Source organism: Chroicocephalus ridibundus, chromosome 1, assembly GCF_963924245.1.
Source record: "Chroicocephalus ridibundus chromosome 1, bChrRid1.1, whole genome shotgun sequence".
Lineage (NCBI taxonomy): Eukaryota > Metazoa > Chordata > Aves > Charadriiformes > Laridae > Chroicocephalus > Chroicocephalus ridibundus.
Window position 1 is genome coordinate 88,013,110 of NC_086284.1, and position 10,388 is coordinate 88,023,497.

Consider the following 10,388-nt stretch of genomic DNA (forward strand, 5'->3'; position numbering starts at 1 on the left):
AGGGGAGGGTCTATTGACAAAACTTGTTCATCAAGAATGAAATGGATCTTCAGGCTGTGTCCACAGACGACTACAACAAATTACACAATCTGCCTCTGAACAGAAAAATCAGTTATTTCAGTTTATAATGTATAAACATTCAACAAAGAAACCTTAAGTATATATGCTAAAAAGATAAAATAACAACTATACAGAAGTCTCACAGAGATGTACTTAGATAGTTGTCATACATTTCAAAACTCGAGTAAACATCAGATGTTAATCAAACATTAACTTACCTTAATTTCACAGGTTAAAGATCACTCCCACGTACAATTAAGGATCAATTTTCTGCCTCCCTACCAATCCAGCAATTCACGGAACATGCCGCTTCCTCTAGATTTGAATTTCATAGGGATTATAGCTAAGCAAACATACTGAATGCAGTTTGTAAATGTTTACAAATCTCTGCACCCAATGTAAGAGAGACCAAAATATAAAATAAAAAGACCTGGTAATTGCTAGTGGGTTAATAAAAACAGGCATGTCAGATTCTGTGGAAATAATGTAAAGGACGAAAGGTACAAAATGCATAATATTGCTTTTGCAGTCATTTAGTGTATTTGCTGAATTCTAACTCTTTGACAATTTAGTCTTCCACCCGCCCCTTGAAAATCCGGTCTAATTACATTTAGTATGTATGTTGTAATTTCCTTTTTTTTTTCTACTGCATATCAGAATGTTCAAAGTTTGTTTTTAAATTAAGTTGTGATAATTATGAGAGAAGTTATTTATTCTGCCTTCAAGCTTAATTTGAAGAAACAACGTGATGCAACTAACCCAAATAGTTAGAAGAAATTGGGATGGCTAAAACCAGTGTTTCTATTCAATGAGAATTCTGTCATTTCAGAATTTCTTTTCATTCCAAATCAGTTAAAAATAATGGAAATTACTTACTTTTAGTTAAAAACTGTTTAAGGTTTCTGTGTATTTCTTCCTAGCCACACGAGAGAAAGTTTTTGTAGCACTCTTGCACATCTTGTTACTGCAGCGTAGTGATCTCTTAGCACATCTATAAATAGGTAGGTCTTCCAATCTGAGGACTTAAACTTTTCCATACTTACAGAGTTACTAAGGCTACTTCTTTTCTTTTCCAAATGACAGGACAGCAATCTACATCCCTGTCTAAATCCAGTCCCCAGGCTCTCTTGAATACTGCAGGCTCTCTGATACTTCAGTACAGTATTTTTTCTACCTTTCTCTAAATGATTTTAACTCAAACATGATCCGTCTTATACATACCGTCCCTTTTCTTTCTCTGAAGTAATTAATGCATAACGCTATTTGACCATCTTTATTTTTCTCTTCTGTCTTTCCTAAATGATGCATATACTTCCAACCTGATGTTCCAGCCACAACCGCTAATCCTCCGCAGGTCTCTGTACTACACATTCTGACTCAGTTGTTCTGGATCCTCTGTTTTGTTGTGCCAATGTAATAGCTTCATACTTGTCACCACAAGAGGCTAATTTTTAGCCAGTACTTTCCCACTCTGTATTAGCCAGCAAGTGCTCTTATCAGTGTTGGCACTTTCATTCCTCTGACCCTCTGGTATTTCTTTCTCACTACATTATCATCATGCAGATTTAACGAGCCTTTCCCAGCTTTGTTCCCTGCTTTTAAATTTAAGCTCTTAGCAATCAAATTAACCTTGATCCCAGTCCAGAACTCAAACTATTCGGTGTACGATCCTCTTCCAAGAATGTTTCCCAGTGGCAGACCAACCCTAAGCCTCCCTATAGGGTGATCTACTGGTCTTCACTGTCTAGTTGCATCTCTCCTCTAAGTCTTTAAAGACCAGAAGAATTCCATTCCATTTTTACTGATATTTGTATTAACCACATTTAACTGGGTTGTAGTTTCAGACATCTTTTCCATGTCTTCCTCCTAGCAGACAATTGCTTCTGCAGTTGGACCAATTTTTCCATATTCATTCATGAGTCTTGACCTGATGGAAAAAAAGTGTGCAAGAGTCAGAAAGACCATATCCTATGTGGTTTAGATTAGCCAAACTAAATAAAATTATTCTAACATCTTAAGTAAACCACTACCACTTGACAGACACCAAAAAAAGAAAAAAAGCAGTGCTAGGTACTCAGTGTCAAAATCAGGAATGCCAAAGCCCAGCTGGAGCTGAGACTGCCGAGGGGCACTGATTGGAACAAGGCAGATTCTGTGAGAATGCTAATTGGAAAAGCAAGTTCAAGGAAAATGAACTTCTGCTGATGAGGCCTCCAGTGACAACAGGTATCAATGAAAAAGGTGATGAACTCAGTGCCTTTTTATTGCCTCTGTCTTCACAGCCAAAGCCATCTCCCAGACCCCTGCCTGTATGGGCACAGTTGTGGAAGGAACTGGGCAGCCAGCAATGGAGGAGCAACAGGTTGGAGAAGCTGGCTGTATTCAGATCCATTGGGCTGGATGGGATTCACCCCCAAGCTACTGGAAGACCTGGTGGACCTGAGTGTGAGGCCACTATCAATCTTCATCTTTAAAAAAGACAAGAAGGAGGACTTGGGAAACTATATGCCAGTCAGCTTCACTTCAGTCAATATAAAGATCATGGAGCACATAATCAACAGTAGTCAGCCCAGGAAGGCAAACCATGTTTGACCTGCCTCGTTGCCTGCCATGATAGAATGACTGGCTCTGTGGACGAGGGCAGAGTGGTGGGTGTTAATGTACCTTGATTTGAATTATTGCTTTTGACACCACCTTCCCCAGCCTTCCCCTCTGGAAACAGCAGAAGCACGAACTGGAGAAATAGACTGTTTAGATGAATTGAAAACTGTCTGTAAGGGTAGCAGTCAATAACTCAATATTTGGCTGGTAATCAGCAAAGCACACTGGGGTGAATACTGGCACCCATATCCAATGCCTTCATTAACAGCCTGGCTGCAGCACAGAGCATATTCTGAGCAGATCTGCACATAACACAAAGTTAGGGGAAGCGGCTCCTTGTTCAACCCAGAAGGACTCTGAAAAACTTAAGGAATGGACAGAGACCTCATGATCCTTTTAAGAAGTATGAAGTTCTGCACCTGGGACAGCTGGAATAACCCCATGTATGGGGAAGCAGCCGGCCAGGTCATGTGGGTGCACACTGGGTTGAATGTGAACCTGCGACATGCTCTTCTGAAAGAAGCTACATACTGGGTTAACATTAGAATTGTGGCCAGCACATAAAGGGAAATTTGCTGATAATCTCTACTTGGTACTGGTGAGGCCATACCTGAAATAGTGTTTAGTTTTGGGTACCTCTGATCAAGAGGGACATAGTGAAATTGGGAAGAGTTCAGTGGACAGTTACTAAGAAGGCTTTTGAGGAGAGGCTGAAGGAGCTGGACTTATTTAGTGTGGCAAAAGGACGGTAATAAGTAACATAACATCAGCCTACAACTGTTTGAAGTATTATTAGAAAAGTGACAGAGCCAAACTACTCTTGCTCCCACCAGCTGGTCTAACAAAGAACAACTGCCACAGTTTACAGCTTGGGAGGTTCAGACTGGGCATCAGAAAATAAAATCAACAAGAGGGTAGCTGGACACTGAACAGGTTGTCCAAGGAGGCGGAGGAATCTCTGCCACTGGGGCTTTTCAAGACTCAGGCAAAGCCAAGAGTGACATTATCTGGTGCTAAGCTGGTCCAACTAAAAGACAACCTTCAGAGGTGCCTTCCAACCAATATTTTATGATGGTTACAGCAGGTCTCAGGTCTTCACAACATCTTATTAATAAAGCCCTATTATTAAAATAATCTATTTATTAAGTCATTTGGTTTCATGAGTGGTGCTAGAAGATTGTCACCTAGCCTGTTTGAAGAGAGAAGATTCAACAGATGGGAAACACCTTGGTGAGTTGCATCACTGTGACAACACCTCTCATCAACCCACTTTATGGAGTTAGAAGTATAGCAAGAGACTTCAGCTAAGGAAAAGCATTCAAGTAACACTTCTGCTCCACATCCTTTGCCCTGGCGCCCATTCGCCTTTCCACTTACTTGACTTATTCCTCTCCCACATTAAAATGTGAATCTAGACTCAGTTGCTCCATCTGCCATCTCTGAAACAAAGAGGATCTAAATTAGTAATTAGCCTTTCTCTGGCCTTCTGTTATCAAAGCATTATCCAACTTCTTTAGTCTGTGGGAAACGCTTTGACATATTCTGTTGTGAACTATATTGATTCCATAACATTTCAGCCCAGTAGTTTCCCACATTGCATAATGCAGAAAAAAAGTGTCTCTTTCTCAATTGCATTAAATTGTTTTCCTCCATCCAGAAATATTTAAGATCATAAATTTCCTCCAAGTCTGTGGACTGCCATTGCCTTTGTCAGTTAGGAATAAGCTGTACGTGAAAGACAATTGCTTCTGAACAAAAAATAAATTTGGCAGGTTTTTCTATATAGCTTGACATGATGGAGCAGATCAAATTGTAATAGTCCATTTGACGCTTAAATGTCAATACAAAGATAATTTTAAAATTACGATTCTGTTCTCAGTACCACTTAGTTATAGAGTATCCTCTGAAGCAGAGGAAATTGAAGTACCTAGACCTATGAACAAAGTCTGCTCCTACCTCTTTGTCCCTCTGTGTTGGCCACAGCTAGAACAGCTGTTGTGTCAATGCTGGATGGTACGGGGACAACGCTTTCAAAAGGGGCCGAATCAGTTGGACCTGCATAATTTGGATCTAAAAAGTGGACTTTTGTGATATTTGTAAGAGGCAAGTTGCCATGCATATGAGAGCCCACGTGATTTCTACAATCTTAGGCAAATGACATTTATAGGTCAATTTATAGTCAATATGATTTTGAAGTGTCACCACCAATAGAACTTGCTTTGCCATATTCAGGGGCACAGTAAGCTGCTTGTCTCCTGTTTAGAGGTGTGGGCACCCTCAGAGGGTATTATATATCCGTATAGTCTACACATCTGAATTCTTTGTTGTATCATGGATTTGACCTTGGGTCCAGTATTCTGGGTTTCAGTGGACAAATGATAGGACATGATGTATCTAAAGGAGTGGAGTGGAGCAGCCATACTTGGAAAAACTAGAACCAGAAGATACCTGATGGGATACATCTAATGCACCTACAAGTGCTGAAAAATCAGATGTTTTGATTTATGATGTATAAACCTTCAACAAAGAAATCTGAAATATGTACGCTAAAAAGGTAAAATAACATAACTTTACAGAAGTTTCACAGGGATGTATTTAGATAGTTGTACATTTCAAAATTTGACTAAACATCTGATGCTAATAAAACATTAACTTACCTTAATTTCACAGGTTAAAGATCACTGTCATGTACAATTAAGGGTCGGTTTTCCTCCTCCCTGCAAATCCTGCAATTCATGGAACATGCTGCTTCCTCTAGATTTGAATTATGTAAATTATAACATCAAGGAGCTGGCTGATATCATTGTGAGGTTCCTAGGGACTGGAAAAATGCAAATGTCACTGCTCTCTTCAAAAAGGAGGCTCCAAGAATCTACAGGGCAGGTGGCCTCACCTCAGTCCCTGGGAAGGTGGTGTTGCAAATGATTTCCAAACATATTAAGGAGAAGAAGGTGTTGGGGAGTAGTCAGAATTGATTTACAAAGCAAAGATCATCCCTCCCCTATGATGAAACGATATGAGTGGCTTGGTGGAGGAAGGGAGAGCAGTGGATGTTATTTATGTTGTCTCCCATAATATCCTCATAGACAAACTGATGAAATATAGACTAGGTAAATGGACAGTGGGGTGGATTGAAAACTAACTGAACTGTCAGGCTCAAAGGGTTGTGATCAGTGGCATGAGGTCAGGCTGGAGGCCAGTCACTCATAGTGTGTCCCAGGAGTTACTACTCCTCAGCATCTTCATTAATGACCTGGATGATGGGACAGAGCGCACTCTCAGCAAGCTTGCTGATGACACAAAACTGGGAGGAGTAGGTGATACATCAGATGTGTGTGCTGCCATTCAAAGGGACCCCAACAGACTGGAGAAATGGGTCAGCAGAATCCTTAGGAAGTTCAAGAAAGGGAAATCCAAGTCCTGCAACTGGGGAGAATAAGTGAAGTACCTGAGGATGTACTGAAACACTGTATTTGACCTCCTTTTTCTTTTGTGGATGTCCAAGCAACAAAAGTCTCCTTACCTGCCTTTTGCACTTGTCTTAAGCAGATCCAATACCTGATCCAGTAGTACAGTAAAAGCTGGTGCTGTTTGAACCACCAGTGACTGTTGTTTCCACTTGTGTGTCTGTGACAGTTGCTATTCGGCCGAGGAAGAGGTCTTCAGCTTCTGAGACTTAGAAGACTAATCTGAAGACTCTTTTGTCTTAAATATTGCAGATAGAAAATTGTGACTTTAGGGGTTGCTGATACCAAGTCTGTGACAAATAAATAGGGCCTCTGAATAGATCATAGGATCATAGAATAGTTTGGGTTGGAAGGGACCTTTGAAGGTCATCTAGTCCAAACCCTCCTGCATTGAGCAGGGGCATCTTCAACTAGATCAGGCTGCCCAGAGCCCCATCCAACCCGACCTGTTTCCAGGGATGAGGCATCTACTGCCTCTTGGTGCAACCTGTGCCAGTGTTTCACCACCCTCATCGTAAAAGATTTCTTCCTTATCTCTCGTCTAAATCTACGCTCTTTTGGCTTAAAACCATTACCACTTACCCTATTGCAACAGGCCCTGCTAAAACGTTTGTCCCCATCTTTCTTATAAGCCCCCTCTAAGTACTGAAAGGCCACAATACAATCTCCCTGGAGTCTTCTCTTCTCCAGGCTGAACAACCCCAACTCTCTCAGCCTGTCCTCACAGGAGAGGTGCTCCAGCCCTCTCATCATATTTGTGGCCCTCCTCTGGACCTGCTTCAACAGGTCCATGTCCTTCTTGTGCTAAGGACTCCAGAGCTGGAGGCAGTACTCTAGGTGGGGTCCCACCAGAGCGGAGTAGAATCCCCTCCCTCAACCTGCTGGCCATGCTTCTTTTGATGCAGCCCAGGATACAGTTGGCCTTCTGGGCTGTGAGTGCACATTGCTGGCTCATGCCCAGCTTTTCATCCACCAGTACCCCCAAATCCTTATCCTCAGGGCTGCTCTTAATCCCTTCATTCTCCAGCCTGTATCGATACTAGGGGTTGTCCCAACCCATGTCCAGGACACTTGGCCTTGTAGAACATCATAAGGTTCACATGGGCCCACTTCTCAAGCTTGTCCAGGTCCTCTGGATGGCATCCCATCCCTCAGGCCTGTTAACCACACAACTCAGCTTGGTGTCACCTACAAACTTGCTAAGGGTGCACTTGATCCCACTGTTGATGTCATTGATGAAGATATACAGACCCCCGAGGGACACCACTTGTCACCGATCTTCATCTGGACCACTACCCTCTGGATGTGACCATCCAGCCAGTTCCTCACCCACTGAGCAGTCCATCCATCAAATCCAGATAGATATAGGAAGGCAGTTTAAAATGGGGCTTGAATAGACAGGCTCTCAGCAATAAAAACAATGACATTATTCCAGCAGTTGCACTTGTTTATTTCCTCAGAAGGCACCTCCCTAGAAGAAAGGCTGCAAGCGAATTAAATAAAAAGATTAAGAGATGATCCTACAGAATGAACGCTCAGACTGATTATAGACTTAAGAAAAATACTTAATTTAAACATGAACTTAAAAATAATTGCAGGACCTCACAGTTCAAACAAGTATGCCTCTGAAGGTCTTTGTGGTATGAGAAGTATGTCCTACCTTTTATACTAGCATTTACTTTTCTCAGCTGGGGTTCAGTAGATATAAATCATACCTTTGAATCTTAGCTCTAAGTTAACAAACTGAAACCACGGAAATAATAGATAAAAAGCTTTCTATGACCATCCCATGCAGCCAATCCCTTTTGGCAACCATATAGTTCTGACAGAAAAAAAAATAAAAATCAACCAACCAACAAAACCCAAAAAACCTTTAATAGATGAAACTTTGGCAACTGACTGTTGACGAAATCTTAGAAGGCTAGCCTTAGCCTTAACTTGAATTTAACGAAAGTCCCAATCTAAACTTGAGACATAAGCGTGTACAAAATCTGTTGTCTTGTGGAAGATTCTTCATGTGGTTCAGAAATCCGCAGAGACAGTCAAATCCCACTTATTCTCCCAAATAAGTTCAATAGCTATTAACAAAACTAGCTTCAAAAAAACCCTGCACAGTTGAAAAAAAAAATCAAAAATAATTCACAGGGAGTCCATAAAACATGAGAGTTATTTTTTTCCCCCCAAAGGTTTTCAGATCTCTGGATCTGTGCTTATGACAGTAATCAGTACCATAGTCTGTGGTGCTAGAGATACAGGCACATCTGATTGCATTGAAGATAAAAGCTAGTCTGAAAAAAAAGATATTAAAAAAAAGGGAACCTCTAAATTTTTTATGCAATACCTCCCAATTGTATTTTTTCACTTCGCACAAATCCTCCGCTGAGACAGAGTCGCTCAGTTACCTTCTGTAAGAGGGAAACAAGTCAGGAGTTCTCAGATTCTTGGAGTCAAGTTCACATCTTGTGATTCAGATCAAATGCTTCAATGGATCAGTAGTGGACAAAAAAATCATCCACCAGATGCTTGTTTCAGACTGCAGTGAAGAACACTGTTCTGTTGAGACTGAATCCAAAGTACTGTGTCCATTTTGGGGCTCCCCAGTATGAGAAAAACGAGCGAGTCCAGCGGATGACTAACAAGACCACTGAAGGGACTGCAGCATGTGATACTGGGGAAAGGCTGAGAGATCTGGGTTTGCTCAGCCTGTAGAAAATAATGACGAGTGGAGATCTTACTCCTGCCTGCAACTGTGTAATCGGTGTGGAGGGGAAGAGAAGAGAGAGCCAGACTCTTCTTGGTTGCACACTGTGGATGAACAAGAGGCAATGGACACAACTCAGGACACAGAAGATTCCAATGAGATGCAAAGAAGTTATTTCTTTTTAACCATGCGGGTGGTCAAACTCTGGAAGAGGTTTCCGAGAGAGGCTGTGGAACCTCCATCCTTGGAAATATTCAAAAAGCAACAGGGCAAAGCTGTGAGCAACCTGCTTTAACTGGACCTGCTTTGCACAGAAGGTTGGACTAGCAACCCCCAGAGGTCCCTTCCAGCTGATGCCATTTTGTGAGTCTAACAACTGATTAAGGCCATGATTTCCTCAAAACCTTCAGAGGCTTACAGCACCCTTCACACCTCCACTGCTCTTCTCGCCTCCCAGTGCATTTCTCCTTCAATGCATTTCCTCATCAGCTTGGCTGGCACTAACGCAAACTGAACAGGGAAAGTGACACAGCTTAAAAATAGGTTAGTGAAAAAAACAACCCACCCACTCCCCCAAATAGTTGTTTTAAGTAACTTAACTTCCCTAGGAGGGTTCAGAATGTGCTGCACAAACTGTTTTATTGGTACGCTACGGCAGAGGTTCAAAATGAGCATTGACCAGGGAAGTACCTAAAGATCTTTTATCCAAAAACATTATCTTGCCAATGATTAGTGTTGGAATTTTTACTATTTTGGAAACTTCAATGTTTTAATCACGGAATTTTTCAGAATTGGAAGGGACCTCTAGAGATCATCTAGTCCAACTCCCCTGCTACATTTTTTGTTATCCTTAACAGCTGTAGCTAGGTTGAGCTCTAGCTGCGCTTTGGCTCTCCTAATTTTCTCCCTGCATAGCTTCGCTATATCCTTATAGTCTTCATGAGAGACCTGCCCCCTCTTCCAGAGGCCACAGACTCTCCTTTTGTTCTTGAGGTCCAGCCAAAGGTCCCTATTTAGCCAGGCCGGTCTCCTTCCCCGCCTACTTGTTTTTCGGCACACGGGGACAGCCTCCTCCTGTGCCTTTAAGACTTCTCTCTTGAAGTATGTCCAGCCTTCCTGGGCTCCTGTATCCTTCAGGGCAGCCTCCCAAGGGATTTTGTCCAGCAGTCTTCTGAACAGGTCAAAGTTTGCCCTCCGGAAGTCTAAGGTGGCAGTTTTACTGACCCCTCTCCTTGTTTCCCCAAGAATCAGAAATTCGATCTTCTCATGATCACTGTGCCCTAGATGGCCACCAGCCTTTACTTCCCCCACAAGTTCTTCCCTGTTCACAAGAAGCAGGTCCAGGAGGGCACCTTCCCTCGTCGGCTCACTTACCAGCTGTGTGAGGAAGTTATCTTCCACACATTCCAGGAACCTCCTGGATTGTTCCCTCTCTGCTGTGTTGTATTCCCAGCAGATACCCGGGAGGTTAAAGTCCCCCACAAGAACAACAGCAAGTGACTGCGAGATTTCCCCCAGCTGCTTATAGAAAGCTTCATCCGCCTCACTGCTTTGGTTGG

At 42.2% G+C, this 10,388-nt stretch overlaps 1 long non-coding RNA gene across 1 annotated transcript; it reads right to left on the bottom strand.

Moving 5' to 3' along the window:
* Positions 1-297: 297 nt before the first annotated feature.
* Positions 298-5,470, bottom strand: LOC134523494 (uncharacterized). The gene is made up of 3 exons (XR_010073342.1): positions 5,319-5,470; positions 4,039-4,100; positions 298-1,987 (listed from the first exon to the last, which is right to left on the bottom strand). It is a non-coding gene; the product is annotated as an uncharacterized LOC134523494 (long non-coding RNA).
* Positions 5,471-10,388: the final 4,918 nt, after the last annotated feature.